Source organism: Schistocerca cancellata, chromosome 4 (genome assembly GCF_023864275.1).
Source record: "Schistocerca cancellata isolate TAMUIC-IGC-003103 chromosome 4, iqSchCanc2.1, whole genome shotgun sequence".
Classification (NCBI taxonomy): Eukaryota; Metazoa; Arthropoda; class Insecta; order Orthoptera; family Acrididae; genus Schistocerca; species Schistocerca cancellata.
The window spans coordinates 184,324,331-184,343,357 of NC_064629.1; the positions used below are offsets into that span (position 1 = coordinate 184,324,331).

At 44.9% G+C, this 19,027-nt stretch overlaps 1 non-coding gene across 1 annotated transcript; it reads right to left on the minus strand.

Annotated features, from left to right (window-relative positions):
• Nucleotides 1-494: 494 nt before the first annotated feature.
• Trnas-gga (transfer RNA serine (anticodon GGA)) lies at nucleotides 495-578 on the minus strand. The gene is given in 2 exon segments: nucleotides 495-529; nucleotides 539-578. It is a non-coding gene; the product is annotated as a tRNA-Ser (tRNA).
• Nucleotides 579-19,027: the final 18,449 nt, after the last annotated feature.

The following is a 19,027-nucleotide window of genomic DNA, read 5'->3' on the forward strand; positions in this document are numbered from 1 at the left end:
TCGGGCGAGGCGTAAGCTTAGTGTCGTACAGTCACCAAGTGGCTCCAAAACCCCATATAAATTATTTGTCGCTGAATGGTTCTCACGCGGACACTTGTTGATGGCCCAGCATTGAAATCTGCAGCAATTTGCGGAGAGGTTCACTTCTGCCACGTTGAACGATTCTCTTCAGTCGTCGTTGGTCCCGTTCTTACAGAATGTTTCCCCGGCGGCAGCGATGTTGCAGATTTGATGTTTCACCGGACTCCTGATATTCACGGTACACTCGTGAAATGGTCGTACGGGAAAATCCCCACTTCATCGCTACCTCGGAGATACTGTGCCCCATCGCTCGTGCGCCGACTGTAACACCACGTTCAAACTTACTTAATTCTTGATCAAAAAAATGGTTCAAATGGCTCTGAGCACTATGGGACTCAACTGCTGTGGTCATAAGTCCCCTAGAACTTAGAACTACTTAAACCTAACTAACCTAAGGACATCACACACATCCATGCCCGAGGCAGGATTCGAACCTGCGACCGTAGCGGTCGTGCGGTTCCAGACTGTAGCGCCTTTAACCGCTCGGCCACTCAGGCCGGCTAATTCTTGATCACATGTCGTTGTAGCAGTAGTGACCGATCTAATAACTGCGCCAGACACTTGTCTTACAGGGCTATTACAAATGATTGAAGCGATTTCATAAATTCACTGTAGGTCCATTCATTGACATATGGTCACGACACACTACAGATACGTAGAAAAACTCATAAAGTTTTGTTCGACTGAAGCCGCACTTCAGGTTTCTGCCGCCAGAGCGCTCGAGAGCACAGTGAGACAAAATGGCGACAGGAGCCGAGAAAGCGTATGTCGTGCTTGAAATGCACTCACATCAGTCAGTCATAACAGTGCAACGACACTTCAGAACGAAGTTCAACAAAGATCCACCAGCTGCTAACTCCATTCGGCGATGGTATGCGCAGTTTAAAGCTTCTGGATGCCTCTGTAAGGGGAAATCAACGGGTCGGCCTGCAGTGAGCGAAGAAACGGTTGAACGCGGGCAAGTTTCACGCATAGTGACGTGAAAGATTCAGTGTTTAAACCTCCTCTACCAAGAAACGTGCCAGAACTGCGAGCTCGCATCAACAATGCTTTCGAACTCATTGGTGGGGACATGCTGCGCCGAGTGTGAGAGGAACTTGATTATCGGCTTGATGTCTGCCGAATCACTAAAGGGGCACATATCGAACATTTGTGAATGCCTAAAAAAACTTTTTGAGTTTTTGTATGTGTGTGCAAAGCATTGTGAAAATATCTTAAATAATAAAGTTATTGTAGAGCTGTGAAATCGCTTCAATCATTTGTATTAACCCTGTACATAGGCGTTGCCGACCGAAGCGCCGTATTCTGCCTTTTTACATATCTCTGTATATGAATTCGCATGCCGTTAGCAGTTTCTGTGGTGCTTCAGTGTAACATGGCAGTGTGTAACTTAACTACACTGACGGAAAAAATTGGCAGTACCAAGAAAGGGTTGTGAGGCGTAACCGATGTTGGTGGGCGTGTTTCCACATCTAAAGGATGATATCTGCTAATTTCGCGGCAGTCAATAAGACTATGTGCAACTTTTGGTATCGGCGTTTCAAATACATGTCACCTGAGGCCTTACATTTGTACTTCACCCATCGAATGCCCATAGGGCACAGTAGCCGAGAGGTCTCGCTCTGTAAGTTTTCGCAATCGCAACACCAAAAATTAGGTAATGTACAGTAATGAAATTTCGGGAATACGTTTGTCTAGGTAACATATTTAAGTGATTAACATTGGAAGATCACAGGTTAAACTAAGCGCGAGATAAGCCATTGCTTTTGTGAAGTGCTGGTACATTAATAACTGCTATAACCGTCAAAATGTTTGATTGCAAGCATGCAAACGTGCATGCGTTGTGTCGTACAAATGTCGGTTCCAGTCTCTGGGATGGATTTTCATGCTTGGTGCACTTGATCGGGCAATACAGGGACGGTTTATACTGTTTGTGGATTACGCTGGTGTTGTCGTTCTATGATCGGCCATATGTGTTCCAATGGAGACAGATCTGGTGATCAAGCAGGCCAAGGCAGCATGTTGACACTCTGTACAGCATGTTGGGTTACAACAGCAGTGTGGGGTCTAGCGTTATCCTGCTGGAAAACATCCCTGGAAAACTGTTCATGAATGTTCTTTATTGACCCATTAGTGGTTATCTAGCGATCAGTGCGAATCGTTCTGAAAACATTGCCAGTGATGAGAAACATTGTATCACTAAAATTTTTGCGCCCGTTCAATACTTAACGTAATTGCAATTTATTGCAACACCAAAATTATATTCTTGTGTATGCTAATAGTTACAGAAATTTTTTGCTTCGTTTGTTCACTCACGTGATAGCTATAGTTTATTCAAATGTGTTTATATACAGTTTATTACAAATTATATTTACTACTCGCACTTGTCGCATTTTCATCCTATCATTCTGTCTTCCTCCTCCAGTTGAAAATACGAATTTCTATTTCAGTTTCTTGTGATGTTGCTAGCTGGCATTGAAATCGTTTGATATGGAATCTCGAGAAAGGCGTCCGACAGTCTGTTAATTTTGCAACGTCATACAGACGGGCTGCAAAAAGCTAACGTCTCCGCCACGGTTCCCAGACGTCGCGCCAGCCGTTCCAACAGCTGGGCTCTTCTCCACGTGGTGCCATCCTTTTTCTGCCTCATGTTGCGGGCTTAGCAAGTCATGTTAAGAAATTTCATCTTCGTTGTGAAACCACACGAGAATTCGTTCGGGCTGACATCAGCAACTTAAGCCGTGTTGACTGGATAATTTTTCCAATACATTTATGTAAGATCACTAGACCAGGAGATTGAGCTTTGCAATATCTTGCACAAGAGCACAGCTTGGCAAAGCAACCTGTACTGGAACAAACGACCAGTTGATGCGGTAACGTGTCAGCCACCGGAATCTAGACACCGTGTCTTGGACGATGATTCTATTTCATTGTAGATAAGCACTATTTCTATAGGAGAGGCCATTGCAAAAGAATCAGTTGTGACTTTTTAAATGAATGATAACGGTATTCGTTTGAAGTCCGAACGATAGTTCAGGTAGCTTTATATGAATAAGTCAGCTTTGTGTCACTGAAACCTTCCCGTCTCCTCTATATCTCTTTTGTTACGCAACCTTCCCTTCTACAATAACCTATGAAACCTTCCCTTAGGATTTCTATCTCTTGCTTAATCATAACAAATGAAATCTTCCCTTTGAAATTCTCTTTCTCAATCTTCGCATACAAATTTAAATGCTGATTATTAAAAGTGATTTTCTGATTATTTCGACGAAACATAGAATGTGTCGTCGTCGTGGCCCTCAGTCGTTACCTGCAATAACCCAAAACTGTTCCTTACTGGATTGCCATCTGACTGCTACATCGAACTGCGACATGAATATACTTACTGTGTTTTACTATACTCTATTAGCTGCTGGTGGGCTGTCATAATAAGTGGCTGTATTTATTACCAAAGCTGACGTTATTCTTTAATAGCAAAGCTGACGTTATTCTTTAATTAATTTGACTGAAGTTACGTAATTCATAGTTAAACTTTTTCTTGACAACAATATTGCAAAGTTTTAGGTTGATGGTTTTTGGGATGGATCATAATCAGTAATGCAATATTGCTGGCAAAAATTAATTATATTCTGAATAAAATGATTTTACAAACGTTCAAATGGGACTTACTTTTTACAATAATCTTACAACTAGCATTGCGCAACATACCTTCAGTAGTCTTGTATTTCTCAAAAAAATAATTCAATAATATTAGTTCCTCTTATGACAATAGTTAGCTGATGTCTCTGTACATCCGTTTATAATCTCTTGTAAATCATAGCTGGTGGCTGGCAGGCACACCGCCCCTATCAACCTCTCGCTTCAGACTTGCTACCGACTCGCGTTCACATCTCGCTTACTACTGACTTCCTACGAACGCTAAAGTGCGGTCTCTCCCGTCAACAACGCTTTCTGGTGCAGACAATCCCTGCTACCATTACAAAATGTACCAATGCGCGGTCTTTCCCGCTCTTTTCTTAAAATGTATCCATACGCGGTCTCTCCCGCCCTTTTTAAAATTATATCAATGCGCGGTCTCTCCTGCCAACAATACTTTGGTGCAGACATTCCCTGCTACCACAATTATTTCCAAGAGACAAATATTAAGTATTCCTACCTAATCCTATTAATAAAATATAGACATCTTTCATAAATAGTGGTTTGACAATAGGCAATAGAAATATACACGTCTCACCACTGGTAAAAGTGAAAATCTATAATTTTTTCGTCATTTGTGCACTAAATTATAAGAACAGCGACTTTTTTAAATGAATGATAACGGTATTCGTTTGAAGTCCGAACGATAGGTCAGGTAGCTTTATACGAATAAGTCAGCATTGTCTCACTGGTAAAAGTGAAAATCAACAATTTTTTCGTTATTTGTGCACTAAATTATAACAACTGTGCAGTACATAAATGTACTCTGAAATAAAAGTTCCTGTGTGCGATAATAGCGATCGATAACCCCAGTTCCCAGCAAGAACGTTCCTTTTCCTTATTTTCCTATTCCCTCATTATATCTTTAACATTTTTATTAGATTATTTTACTAACAGTAACTGAGCCAATGAAATATTTGTAGTAGCGTACAACTAAAAATTAAGGAACAAAAGAACTACCTGTCGCAAGCCCAGCTGTTTACATATAAAGTGTTTTGTTCAATTGACGTGAATGAAATACTGAAACGAAACCTTTTTAAACATCTTAAATCATGCATTTGTTACCTCTACTCGTGCTATTAGGAGATACCCCATTCGAAACACCTTTTAATCAACGAGAACTATTCGTTTAAACCTCACCGGAAAGTTTCATTTCCTATCCTTAGGTTGTCTAAACGATCAATGGACAGTCAGTTATGCTGTGTTTTTCTTTAACTTCACGTGCCGGCTGACTTGTTTCCACGGATTCTCGTGAGCACACGTGATGTTGCAAAAAGCTAGAAAACAGATTTCGTCGAAGCGTTAGAATCACGCACGCAGCTGTCGCATACTTCCTGTTGACTGAAGTTACGCTGTGTTACGTACCTTTCTGCTAAGTCATCGTAAGATAGCCAGTATCTGTGCTCCACACGCAGATGACGCAACTCTTGTGAAAACAGGAGCCTGTTTGATCCCGTTAGAGCAGAAGGAAACATATACAGGAAAATTTGCAAGTGTGGCGTAAGATGAGAAGGCTGGAAGAGAAAATGATCAAACTAGTGTTCACCAATTTTACAGAAAGGCCCTACGTTCTGCGACGAAGATAATTGCTTGCTTCATTGCAGTGAGGCACTTTAAGGAAGTAAGAAAGGAAGATTAGCGTTTGACGTGGTGTTGATATCGACGTCATTTGAGACGGTTGTCACTTTAATAGACATTCAAGTACTACTCAACAGCTATGTCGGCGATTGTTGCGCAGACACTGTCTCCACGTACGCGTACACCGTAATTGCTCTACCACGCAAGCATTTGGGGTTACACTCGTCTGGTATGAGATGTTCCCGGTGAGTGTGTGTGTGTGTGTGTGTGTGTGTGTGTGTGGAGGGGGGGAGGGGAGGGGGGCCACTGGAGCCGAACCGCACAATAACCCTGGGTTCGGTGTGGGGCGCCGGTGGGGTGGGTGGACTGCTGTGGCCTGTTGTGGGGTTGTAAAACACTGGGGGCTACGGCGGCACGAAGCCTCTTTGTCGTTTCTAGGTCTCCGGTTCAATACACACACACACACACACACACACACACACACACACACACACACACACACAATAAACACTACTCAGCAGTCGGATAGTGTGAGCTTGTTGACGACGATTCCACTATGCAAAAATTTCTTCCTTTTTTCCACAAATCTCGTATCCAAAAATTTCAAAAAAATGGGGGAAATGGCTCTGAGCACTATGGGACTTTACATCTATGGTCATCAGTCCCCTAGAACTTAGAACTACTTAAACCTAAGTAACCTAAGGACAGCACGCAACACCCAGCCATCACGAGGCAGAGAAAATCCCGGACCCCGCCGGGAACCGAACCCGGGAACCCGGGCGTGGGAAGCGAGAACGCTACCGCACGACCACGAGATGCGGGCCAAAAATTTCAAACCAGACATAAACTGATAAGGCCGAACATTATGATGACTGCCTACAGTGAGACTGAATGACATTTAGTGCTTTTGCGGGCACGTGACCGTTAATGGAAGTATACGGGTGTATGAAAAAGAATCATCCGATTTTTAAAAAATCATAATTATTATGTTATTTGAGATACGTGCGTGAACAATGTACCGTTGGAAAGACCAAACTCTCAAGTTTTACATGGTACAACATGAGAGGGACTCTTAAAAATTTAATTTGTTTTGTGCAGTTTCACGGGAAAAGGTGCATGGTCCATTCTTCTTTGCCGAGAACACTGTTACAGGAAGCACATATCTCGATGTGCTTGAGAACTTTCGTTTCCCACAGTTAGAGACTGATTCGAATGACTTCATTTACCAACAATATGGGATACCGCCAGGTTGGCATTTGGAAGTGCGGGAATTTTTAAATCAAAGGATTACTGGGCAATGGATCGGTCGCACTGTACCAAATGATTCAACCTTACATTACTGGCCTCCAGCGCTACCGGACCTGACTGTATGTCATTATTTCTTGTGGGGAGTTATAAAAGACACTGTTTATGTGCCTCCGTTACCAGCAACGATGAATGAACTGAGACATCGCATAACAGCAGCTGTGGAAGCTGTAACTCAAGACATGCTCGCTGCAGTATGGGAACAATTTGAATACCGCATTGACATATGCCTTGCATCTCAAGGAGGCATACTGAACACCTATAAAAAGGTATGAAAAAAAACTTTTTCAGTTTCTCGTTCATCAAAAAACAAAATTCATTGTATATGTTTATTAGTTTCAGAAATACAGGGTGAAAAGTATTTAAACCGACAAACTCTGGGAGGTTGTAGGGGAGATCAAAACAAATATTTTTCCTCTGATGAGGAGGATATAAGATGAACATCAACAAAAGCAAAACGAGGATAATGGAATGTAGTCGAATTAAGTCGGGTGATGTTGAGGGTATTAGATTAGGAAATGAGACACTTAAAGTAGTAAAGGAGTTTTGCTATTTGGGGAGCAAAATAACTGATGATGGTCGAAGTAGAGAGGATATAAAATGTAGACTGGCAATGGCAAGGAAAGCGTTTCTGAAGAAGAAAAATTTGTTAACATCGAGTATAGATTTAAGTGTCAGGAAGTCATTTCTGAAAGTATTTGTATGGAATGTAGCCATGTATGGAAGTGAAACATGGACGGTAAATAGTTTGGACAAGAAGAGAATAGAAGCTTTCGAAATGTGGTGCTACAGAAGAATGCTGAAGATTAGATGGTTAGATCACATAAATAATGAGGAGGTACTGAATAGGATTGGGGAGAAGAGGAGTTTGTGGCACAACTTGACCAGAAGAAGGGATCGTTTTTTAGGACATGTTCTGAGGCATGAAGGGATCACCAATTTAGTATTGGAGGGCAGCGTGGAGGGTAAAAATCGTAGGGGGAGACCAAGAGATGAATACACTAAGCAGATTCAGAAGGATGTAGGTTGCAGTAGGTACTGGGAGATGAAGTAGCTTGCACAGGATAGAGTAGCATGGAGAGCTGCATTAAACCAGTCTCAGGACTGAAGACCACAACAACAACGAGGAGTATTTAAACAGGTAAAGGAAGATTTTTCTGGCGGAAAATTAATCAAACCAACAAACACTTCTCCATTTTTTTTATGACCGAGAGACATCACATTAACACAACCCAATTCCAATCGCAGTAGATTTTCAAAAATGTCTCCATTGACGCGTAAACAAAGGCTACACCGTCGGATCATGTTCTGTCTGACACGGGCAAAAACCCCAGGAGTATCCTGAATTGTTCCTGCTGTTGCTACTATCCGGGCAGCCAAATCTTCTTCTGATGCAACAGGAGTTGCGTAAACAAGGTTGCGCATCTCTCCCTACACAAAAAAGTCCAGAGGGGATATATCTGGGGATCTAGCAGGCTATGGTACAGGACCACATCTGCCAATCCACGTTTCTGGGAACCGTCGGTCCAGGAATCTGCGCACACGACGACTGAAATATGCCGGCGTCCCGTCATGTTGGAAACACATGCGTTGTCTTGTAGAGAGCGGGACGTCTTCCAGCAATTCTGGCAATGCTCTGGCGAGAAAATTGTAATAGTGCCTGCCATTTATTGGCGTAGGTAGCAGATACGGCCCAATTAAACAGTCCCCAACAACACCGACCCACACATTAACGAAGAACCGACCTTGATGAGTTCTAATAACTATGGCATGTGGGTTATCCTCACTCCAAACATGCGAATTGTGCACGTTGAAGACTCCATCACGTCCGAACGTTGCTTCATTGGTAAACAACACAGAGGATGGAAATGTAGGATGCATTTCACCCTGTTCCAGGTACCACTGCGAAAACTGTGCTCTGGGTGGATAATGAACTGGTTTCAGGTTGTGGACACGCTGTAAGTGAAGTGGACGTAACAAATGCTCTCGAAGGACTGTTCTTACATTTGTCCCCATGTTACGTACAATTGCACGAGTGCTGACTGAAGGTTCCCGCTCCATATGCTGCAAGGCAACTTCCTCAAATTGTAGCGTTCTTACCGTGCGACGGCGTCCCTGTCCAGGTAATCTGCTAAATGACCTGGTCTCAAGCAGACGTTGGTACACAGCTGCAAAGGTCGTATGATGCTGCATAAGGCGATTAGGATATTGTTGTTGATAAACCCGATGTGCAGCTCGTCCGTTGTGGTGCGCTACGTATTACGCACCAACCATATCAGTGTACTCACTCCAGGTGTATCGCTCCATTAGTAAACAGAGACAATGCACTACTACACTGGTGGACAGCAGTTGCTTACAACTGAAGAGCGTAATACGCCCTCTAACAACTGAAGATCGTAATACGGCCTCCGCCGGTTTAAATAATCCTCATGGGAAAAAATGACGTTAGGGGAAAATATTTGTTTTGATGTCCTCTACAATCTCCCAGAGTTTGTCGGTTTAAATACTTTTCACCCTGTATAGACGTGCCATATCGGATGATTCTTTTTGACACATGCCGTATAAGCGGAGAACAGACGAACGGGCACTCCTTCTAGGGACGATATGGGTCGCAAATGGTGAAATCCACTGGTATAAGCGACTTGGACAAACAGCACTGTTATGTCACGGCGGGTGAGAACCCGCAGTGAAGCTGGTCGGCTGGTAGCGAGCTACTGGCGTAAGCGCCTGAAGAACGCTGAAATCACGGGTAGGTGACATCACAGAACGTGCAGGTCTGAGGGTTGCCCGCTTAGTAAAGCCGTGTAGGTAGCGATCTGTGGAAGATCTGAGGACAGTGTACTATGCTGGTGCAACCACAAGTGTTACGGAACACACAGTTCAGCGCACGTAATTGTGTGTGAAATCTTACGGGACTTAACTGCTAAGGTCATCAGTCCCTAAGCTTACACACTAATTAACCTAAGTTATCCTAAGGACAAACACATACACCCATGCCCGAGGGAGGACTAGAACCTCCGCCGGGACAGCGCACGTAGTTGAACATGGAACTACGCAGCTGAAGACCCCTACTAGTTTTCACATTAGACCGACGCCATCGTCAGTTAAGCTTGTATTAGGTGCGGGATCGCAGAGATTGGACCGTGGATCAATATTAACGTGTCATCTGGTCGTATGTATAACGTTCCGTGTTACGCCTTGTCGATGGTTGTGTAATGATACGCCGTCATCCACGCGAATGCCTGCTCGGACCATAGACTTCCATGGGACACATGGTAATAATCCAAGGCACCGTGACAGCTGTGGACCACGTGAAGGCTACTGCGGACCTCCTGCATGCCATCGTGCTTTGTATCTTCCCCGACGACGCTGACATTTTTGTTTAGACTAGCTGTCGGTGTCACAATGCCAGAACTGTTCTTCGGTGGTTTTTAGGAGCGTGATAGTGAATCCACGTTGATGGCTTGACGACGTGATTCGCCTGATCTGAACCCAACGGACCACATGTGGAACGCAATCGAGACCCAGCTCAGCTCCCCACGAACCACGACTGCGTAATTTACTTTGCCTATTAGAGTGAAGTAACTTCTTTCAGGCCCGCCCGGTTGGCCGTGTGGTCTAACGCAGGGCTTTCCGGGCGAGAAGGAGCACCTGGTCCCCCGCACGAATCCACCCGGCGTATTTGTGTCGACGTCCGGTGAACTGGCTAGTCTGTGGATGGTTTTTAGGCGGTTTTCCATCTGCCTCGGCGAATGCGGGCTGGTTCCCCTTATTCCGCCTCAGTTACACAATGTCGGCGATTGCTGCGCAAACAAGTTCTCCACGTACGCGTACACCACCATTACTCTACCACGCAAACATGGGTGTTACACTCGTCTGGTGTGAGAAGTTCCCTGGGGTGTCCACCGGGGCCGAACCCTGAAAGAGCGGTTCGGTGTGGGGCGGCGGAGGGGTGAAGTGGACTGCGGTAGTCATCGTGGGGTTGTGGACCACTGCGGCTGCGGCGGGGATGGAGCCTCTGCGTCGTTTCTAGGTCCCCGGTTAACATACAATACAATACAATCACTTTCACCTCCGAGGACGGCAATGACAGGTACATGTGTGGGCTTCAGGAGATATTGAAAGTGTTCAGAAACCTTCCTGCGCCACGACAGCTCATTTACAGTCCGAACGTTATGGAAAGTGGTCGAAGCCACCGTGAGGTGTACAATGGTTTACCACTGGACTCGCATACTGGAAGAGCAGGGATCCAGTCACCTACCAGCCATCAAGAGTAAGGTATTTAGTATTTTCCCTGGGACTATTAAGATGACATCAGGGATTGCTAATTATTAAAGGACACCACCAATTTCCTTCTTCATCCTTGATCTCCGTATTTAATGAGTTCATGGTCAGCGGGATGTTAAATCATAACTTAGTTTATTTTTGATCTGAAAAGTGTCCAAGGCAAACAGATCTCACTCGATGTCGTTTAATACACAACTGGCCATTAAAATTGCTACACCACGAATGTGATGTGCTACAGACGTGAAATTTAACCGACAGGAAGAAGATGCTGTGATATGCAAATGATTAGAATTTCAGATCATTCACACAAGGTTGACGCCGGTGGCAACACCTACAATGTGCTGACATGAGGAAAGTTTCCAACCAATTTCTCATACACAGACAGCAGTTGACCAGCGTTGCCTGGTGAAACGTTATTGTGATGCCTCGTGTAAGGAGGAGAAATGGTTACCATCACGTTTCCGACCTTGATAAAGGTCGGATTGTAGCCTATCCGCGACAGCGATTTATCGTATCGCCACATTGCTGCTCACGGTGGTCGAGATCCAATGACTGTTAGCAGAACATGGAATCGGTGGGTTCAGGAGGGTAATACGGAACGCCGTGCTGGATCCCAACGGCCTCGTATCACTAGCAGTCGAGATGATAGCCATCTTAAGCCGGCCGGAGGGGCCGAGCGGTTCTAGGCGCTACAGTCTGGAACCGCGCGACCGCAACGGTCGAAGGTTCGAATCCTACCCCGGGCATGGATGTGTGTGATGTCCTTAGGTTAGTTAGGTTTAAGTAGTTCTAAGTTCTGGGGGACTGATGACCACAGCAGTTGTGTCCCATAGTGCTCAGAGCCATTTGAACCATTTGACAAGCATCTTATTCGCATGGCTGTAACGGATCGTGCAGCCACGTCATGATCCCTGAGTCAACAGACGGGGACGTTTGCAAGACAACAACCATCTGCACAAATAGTTCGAAAACGTATGCAGCAGCATCGACTATCACCTCGGAGACCATAGCTGCGGTTACCCTTGACGCTGCATCACAGACAGGAGCGCCTGCGATGGAATACTCAACGACGAACCTGGGTGCACGAATGGTAAAACGTCATTTTTTCGGATGAATCCAGGTATTGTTTACAGCAGCGTGATGGTCGCCTCCGTGTATGGCGACATCGCGGTGAACACACATTGGAAGCGTGTATTCGCCATCGCCATACTGGCGTATCACCCGACGTGATGGTATGTGGTGCCATTGGTTACACGTCTCGGTCACCTGTTGTTCACATTGACAGCACTTTGAACAGTGGACGTTACATTTTAGATTTGTTACGACCCGTGGCTCTACCCTTCATTCGATCCCTGCGAAACCCTACATTTCAGCAGAATAACGCACGTCCGCATGTTGCAGGTCCTGTACGGGACTTTCTGGATACAGAAAATGTTCGACTGCTGCCCTTGCCAGCACATTCTCCAGATCTCTCCCCAATTGTAAACGTCTGGTGAATGGTGGCCGAATAACTGGTTCGTCACGATACGCCAGTCACTACTCTTGATGACCTGTGGTATCGAGTGGAAGCTGCGCGGTCAGCTGTATCTGCACACGCCGTCCAAGCTCTGTTTGACTCAATGCCCAGGCGTATCAAGCCGTTATTACGGCCAGAGGTGGTTGTTCTGGGTACTGATTTCTCAGGATCTATGCACCCAAATTGGATGAAAATGTAATCACATGTCAGTGCTAGTATAATATACACTCCTGGAAATTGAAATAAGAACACCGTGAATTCATTGTCCCAGGAAGGGGAAACTTTATTGACACATTCCTGGGGTCAGATACATCACATGATCACACTGACAGAACCACAGGCACATAGACACAGGCAACAGAGCATGCACAATGTCGGCACTAGTACAGTGTATATCCACCTTTCGCAGCAATGCAGGCTGCTATTCTCCCATGGAGACGATCGTAGAGATGCTGGATGTAGTCCTGTGGAACGGCTTGCCATGCCATTTCCACCTGGCGCCTCAGTTGGACCAGCGTTCGTGCTGGACGTGCAGACCGCGTGAGACGACGCTTCATCCAGTCCCAAACATGCTCAATGGGGGACAGATCCGGAGATCTTGCTGGCCAGGGTAGTTGACTTACACCTTCTAGAGCACGTTGGGTGGCACGGGATACATGCGGACGTGCATTGTCCTGTTGGAACAGCAAGTTCCCTTTCCGGTCTAGGAATGGTAGAACGATGGGTTCGATGACGGTTTGGATGTACCGTGCACTATTCAGTGTCCCCTCGACGATCACCAGTGGTGTACGGCCAGTGTAGGAGATCGCTCCCCACACCATGATGCCGGGTGTTGGTCCTGTGTGCCTCGGTCGTATGCAGTCCTGATTGTGGCGCTCACCTGCACGGCGCCAAACACGCATACGACCATCATTGGCACCAAGGCAGAAGCGACTCTCATCGCTGAAGACGACACGTCTCCATTCGTCCCTCCATTCACGCCTGTCGCGACACCACTGGAGGCGGGCTGCACGATGTTGGGGCGTGAGCGGAAGACGGCCTAACGGTGTGCGGGACCGTAGCCCAGCTTCATGGAGACGGTTGCGAATGGTCCTCGCCGATACCCCAGGAGCAACAGTGTCCCTAATTTGCTGGGAAGTGGCGGTGCGGTCCCCTACGGCACTGCGTAGGATCCTACGGTCTTGGCGTGCATCCGTGCGTCGCTGCGGTCCGGTCCCAGGTCGACGGGCACGTGCACCTTCTGCCGACCACTGGCGACAACATCGATGTACTGTGGAGACCTCACGCCCCACGTGTTGAGCAATTCGGCGGTACGTCCACCCGGCCTCCCGCATGCCCACTATACGCCCTCGCTCAAAGTCCGTCAACTGCACATACGGTTCACGTCCACGCTGTCGCCGCATGCTACCAGTGTTAAAGACTGCGATGGAGCTCCGTATGTCATGGCAAACTGGCTGACACTGACGGCGGCGGTGCACAAATGCTGCGCAGCTAGCGCCATTCGACGGCCAACACCGCGGTTCCTGGTGTGTCCGCTGTGCCGTGCGTGTGATCATTGCTTGTACAGCCCTCTCGCAGTGTCCGGAGCAAGTATGGTGGGTCTGACACACCGGTGTCAATGTGTTCTTGTTTCCATTTCCAGGAGTGTATTTGTCCAATGAATACCCGTTTATCATCTGCATTTCTTCTTGGTGTAGCAATTTTAATGGCCAGTGGTGTATGTGCAAAAGGATTTTGAGGCCAGGTGACTTGTGGATGGTGCAGTTGTAACACACTGGATTCGTATTGTGCAGAACAACAGTTCAGTTCCCCCTCCAGACATTCAGATTTAGGTTTTCAGTCGTTTCCCAAACTCGCTTATAACAAATACCGGATGATTCCTTTAGCAGGTCTGATGAATTCCCTCCCCATTACGAGCTTGTGATTCATCTCTAATGAACTTGCCTCCGACGTTACATTAAAAGTCAGTCTTCCTTCCTTAGCGTTTATCACTGAGTAGCATATGTTTCCCATACTGAGGAGATGCTTTTGGATTGTACAGCTACTGTGGTTGTCCTGCACTGAACTGACAATGGAGTTCCTGCACTGTGGCCCGTCTATCCCTTGTTATGACCAGCGGTGATCCGTGTCATCAAAACCGGCGGCGGCGGTTTTACTCGAATTGAGGTACTCGCGGTGACTCGAGAGGAGATGTAGAAGACAAATATAACGCAGTGCTCCTTGAACTGGAAGGATGGTCTCGAAGTGTCAAATTGTCACTAGAAAAATGGTTCAAATGGCTCTGAGCATTATGGGACTTAACTTCTGAGGTCATAAGTCCCCTAGAACTTAGAACTACTTAAACCTACCTAACCTATGGACATCAGACATATCCATGCCCGAGGCAGGATTCGAACCTGCGACCGTACCGGTCGGGCGGTTCCAGACTGTAGCGACTAGAACCGCTCGGCCACACCAGCCGGCTGTCACTAGAACCTCACGAAAGTAAGTACAGTCATGCTCAAAAGTATCCGAACGACCTCAATTGCATTTCGCCTGATTCTCATGCAACACACTTAACGCAGCTGTCTAGCAGGTCCTCTAATCGCTGCTTGGTACAGTCGTTTGACTATTGAAAATGGTTCCAACAAGTCACCACTAGAAAACACTGTACTGCATCGCAATAACTCCAGATGTAAAGTAATACCACAATACAACAAGTATTAGGGAACACCTCATCACAGATAAGACTGTCCTTATGCCTTGTAAGCTCACATTTATTGCAATAAATGACATACCTGAAATGTTACCACTCTCATTATTACGTCAGATAGGTAATGCACGTAGTAAGATCGTCGTATTCATGATTTCCTTTTCAAAGTAACGTACCGTACTTGTTATTTAACACAAAGTGACATTAAAAATTTAAGTTATTCACGAGCAGCTAGTTGAGAATATGTATGATCTTCAAATGACACGACGAACGGTCTCGTTCTGCATATGGATTCAAACCAGGTCATGCAGACTAAGATTTCGTGACTGACGGAAACTAACAGTCATTGCTGACTAGGCATACAGAGAGTGATATACCTCGATCTTAGACAGTATCAGTTATCAAATATCACCTTAAATTACATAACGTAAACGTTTCTAACGGGCGCGAATTACTACCCAGAATCTATTGTGCCTGTTAACGAACTACGAGGGATGTTAAATATTGCTTCTTCACAAGTAACTTACTTCAAATGACGTGAGGTAAAGCTTTGCGTTGGACAGGTATTCCAACCCAGAACCTAATCGGATTGATATCGAAGCACAATCAACTGTGACATATCGGATTTTCTTGGCAGTAGCTACATTTTTAACTGAAATGACGAGACAAAACATTAATTTTTTCATTCCAAAGACTCCAACGCTGCACCTATCGCTGTTATATTCCAGAGAAAACGATCGTTAAATACGGGTTTGTTACACCAGCATCGACATGTGAGCATGTTTGAACTAGAAATAATATGACGAAGAGTTCAGTGCTGACTGGGAATCGAACCCAACACATATCGTTGTTGACTGCAAACAAAGAGACGTCAGCTACAGAATTTTTCTCCACCAGCAGCTCGGAATAACATCCTTGAGCTTACAGTTATCTCGCAAACAGTTCTATGTCTCACTGGGAATCAAAAACGTCAGATGTCGTTAGTGTTGACATCGAATGAAAATGCATTAAAAATCAAAATTGTTATCCACCAGCGGATAAGTGTTCTCATGCTAGAGCTTGATAATACATAATGAAAACCTTAGTGCTGGGCCAGGATTCGAACCCATTCATGTGCAATATGTGGAGAAATTCAGGAATCTGCGGTTTTGAGCAAACAACAAATTGTAGTCGAGCTGTATTGTTACGAAGGTTCAAATGGCTCTGAGCACTATGGGACTTAACTGCTGAGGTCATCAGTCCCCTAGAACTTAAAACTAATAAAACTTAACTAACCTACGGACATCACACACATCCATGCCCGAGGCATGATTCGAACCTGCGACCGTAACGATCGCGCGGTGTTACGAAGGGATCGAATTCCGCGTTAAGGGCGGCATTCCCAGTTCAGAACCAATTTTATCAACATACAGAAGCTCAAATAAAATATGGAATAAGTGTCCTGTGACTCTACATATCGCCACTCCTGACTTTATTGTGGTTCAACCTAACGTCTACTTGGTAGAAAAGGAATATCATGTTTAATGTGAATTTCAGACCACAATGCCATTATAGCTTCTTCACTAGGTGTAGCCAGAAGCGAATAAAATCTCTCTCTACCTGTGAAAAATTATTAGCACAAGTTGGAATCGAAGCTAGACCGTCAGTATACGAACCTATCATCAATCCAATAGATACTACATCCTTTCCTCTGTAATTCATTTTTCTATCATAACACTGTTGTGGCACACTCTATGAGAATACTGACACACAGGCTCCCTTTAGTGGTTTGCAGGATGTTCAGTACATTCATTTACTTGGTTGACCGAATCGCCATGAATTAGCTGCTTTGGCTACCCAGTGCATATATTCGACTCTATTTTGTAATCACCGAAATAAAATACCGTAACTGCCACCTACACAGAACTGCCAACAGTTTAGGATGCAGAAATTTAAATAGGAAGCGTTCCTTTCCAATTGAGCTACTCTACTGCGCTATATGTTTGTTGAAACCGTCGTGCGCCGCAAAAGAAAAGCTGTAACTGTCTGTCTCTCAGAAGTATAGATCCGGCCATATGCATTTACTCACAGCATTGTGGAATACGGAAGTTCAGGAGGAACTGTTGTCTTCTGGACGTGCTGTAGCTACGTGACCACTTTTGGCGTAACGGTCAGCATCGCGCACTGTAGCTAAGACGTCGCGAGTTCTATTACAGTCGCTGCAACATTTTTTAAAACGCAATTCTGCTGTCTGCTGAAGTTATCAATATAATGGAACTTTGAACATAATTCCCTTCACTTCTTAATCCAAAACAGTCGCATGTGAAAGAAGGGCTAATTTCCGCGACATTTTGTTCTTTTCAGGTTTAATAGACGGCCAAGCAGCAGATGCATCTCGAAGCTTTTGTATTATGTATGGGGAGAGCGCATCGTGCCAAAATAGTCAGAAAAGTATTTTCTACATTAGCTGTCGTCTGGTAGTGGCATTTTATTCTTCTTCAAACCTTGTTTATCAGCTTTAACTCAGAACAAGTTTTCAAAATGCATGTAATCAATAAACTGCATGTGCATTGTCAGACTGTTATAGATAACATCAGAAAATTCGCATGCGTTGTTGATGATTAATTTCTGTCTCCAGTTTAGTTCAAATGGCTCTGAGCACTATAGGACTTAACATCTATGGTCATCAGTCCCCTAGAACTTAGAACTACTTAAACCTAACTAACCTAAGGACATCACACAACACCCAGTCATCACGAGGCAGAGAATATCCCTCACCCTACCGGGAATCGAACCCGGGAACCCGGGCGCGGGAAGCGAGAACGCTATCGCACGACCACGAGCTGCGGACTCTCAAGTTTAGTATTGTATTAACAACACTAAAAGAAACCTTACGAGAATTGTGCACTGTATTATAAGGAATGAAATAAAACTACCTACGATAACCTTACGACGAAAGTCTGTTTTAATAAAACTATCTGTAAGCAAGCGTGGCTCTAGCGGCACGAATTAGTAAAGTACTACTCACTCTGATTTCGATTGGGTCTGTGTTTAATTAGTATGCTGTGTCATACTCAACAGGTATGCAAAAATGGCATTTCATAAATAAAGTTATGTATTCCTAGAAACCCAAAATTTGCTTGTCAGCAGTGGAAAGAGGCGTTACCTGTTGTACAGCACTGTAAGTTTTTCACCATATCACTATGAGCTGAAACTATTTTCTTCCGATTTCCTTATCGATGTTTGATCTGACTGCTTGTAGCTCTTTCACGGAAGGGATAAAATGTTCACAATCAGCGAGACTGGAACCGCGAACCATAACAGAGCCTTTTTCACCATTCAGCATGTCTCCACAGATCTAGCGAAGAAGTACCTGTTATGCTTTCCTCTTACGAGCTCTATAGTGGCTAGAACTCGTACACCGCTATTTAAAGGACGAGATTAGTTGCGATTTCCACGTGCAACTACATTCCGGGGCTGAAAACCGTAAATTTACAATAGCGATAATAACTCAGATTATTTAATGGAAATGAGAGGAAAAATCAAGTGAACTTTGAGGCTTAATTCCGTACATACCAGGAAGTAACTCATCGATCACAGAGTTGCCAAACATATGTTGCCATGTTGCCAAATCTCAGTTACAGTACCAGCAGGAAGAAGACGAACCTATGTGATCCTACAGCAGGCTGGGAAGTGAGCATAGCTGGCGTCTCAAAGACGCGGCTGCTACGGCCTGGAGTACGTAATGCGTCTGATTCGCATTTATGTAACTAGGTTTAGGCACTGGAGCGTAGTTACTAATAATACTCAGAACTGACTGCTAACTAAGCATAATAAATCAGTAACTCTCATAGTTATTTTTATGTTTCTTTCGTAACTGTACTCAAAACTAA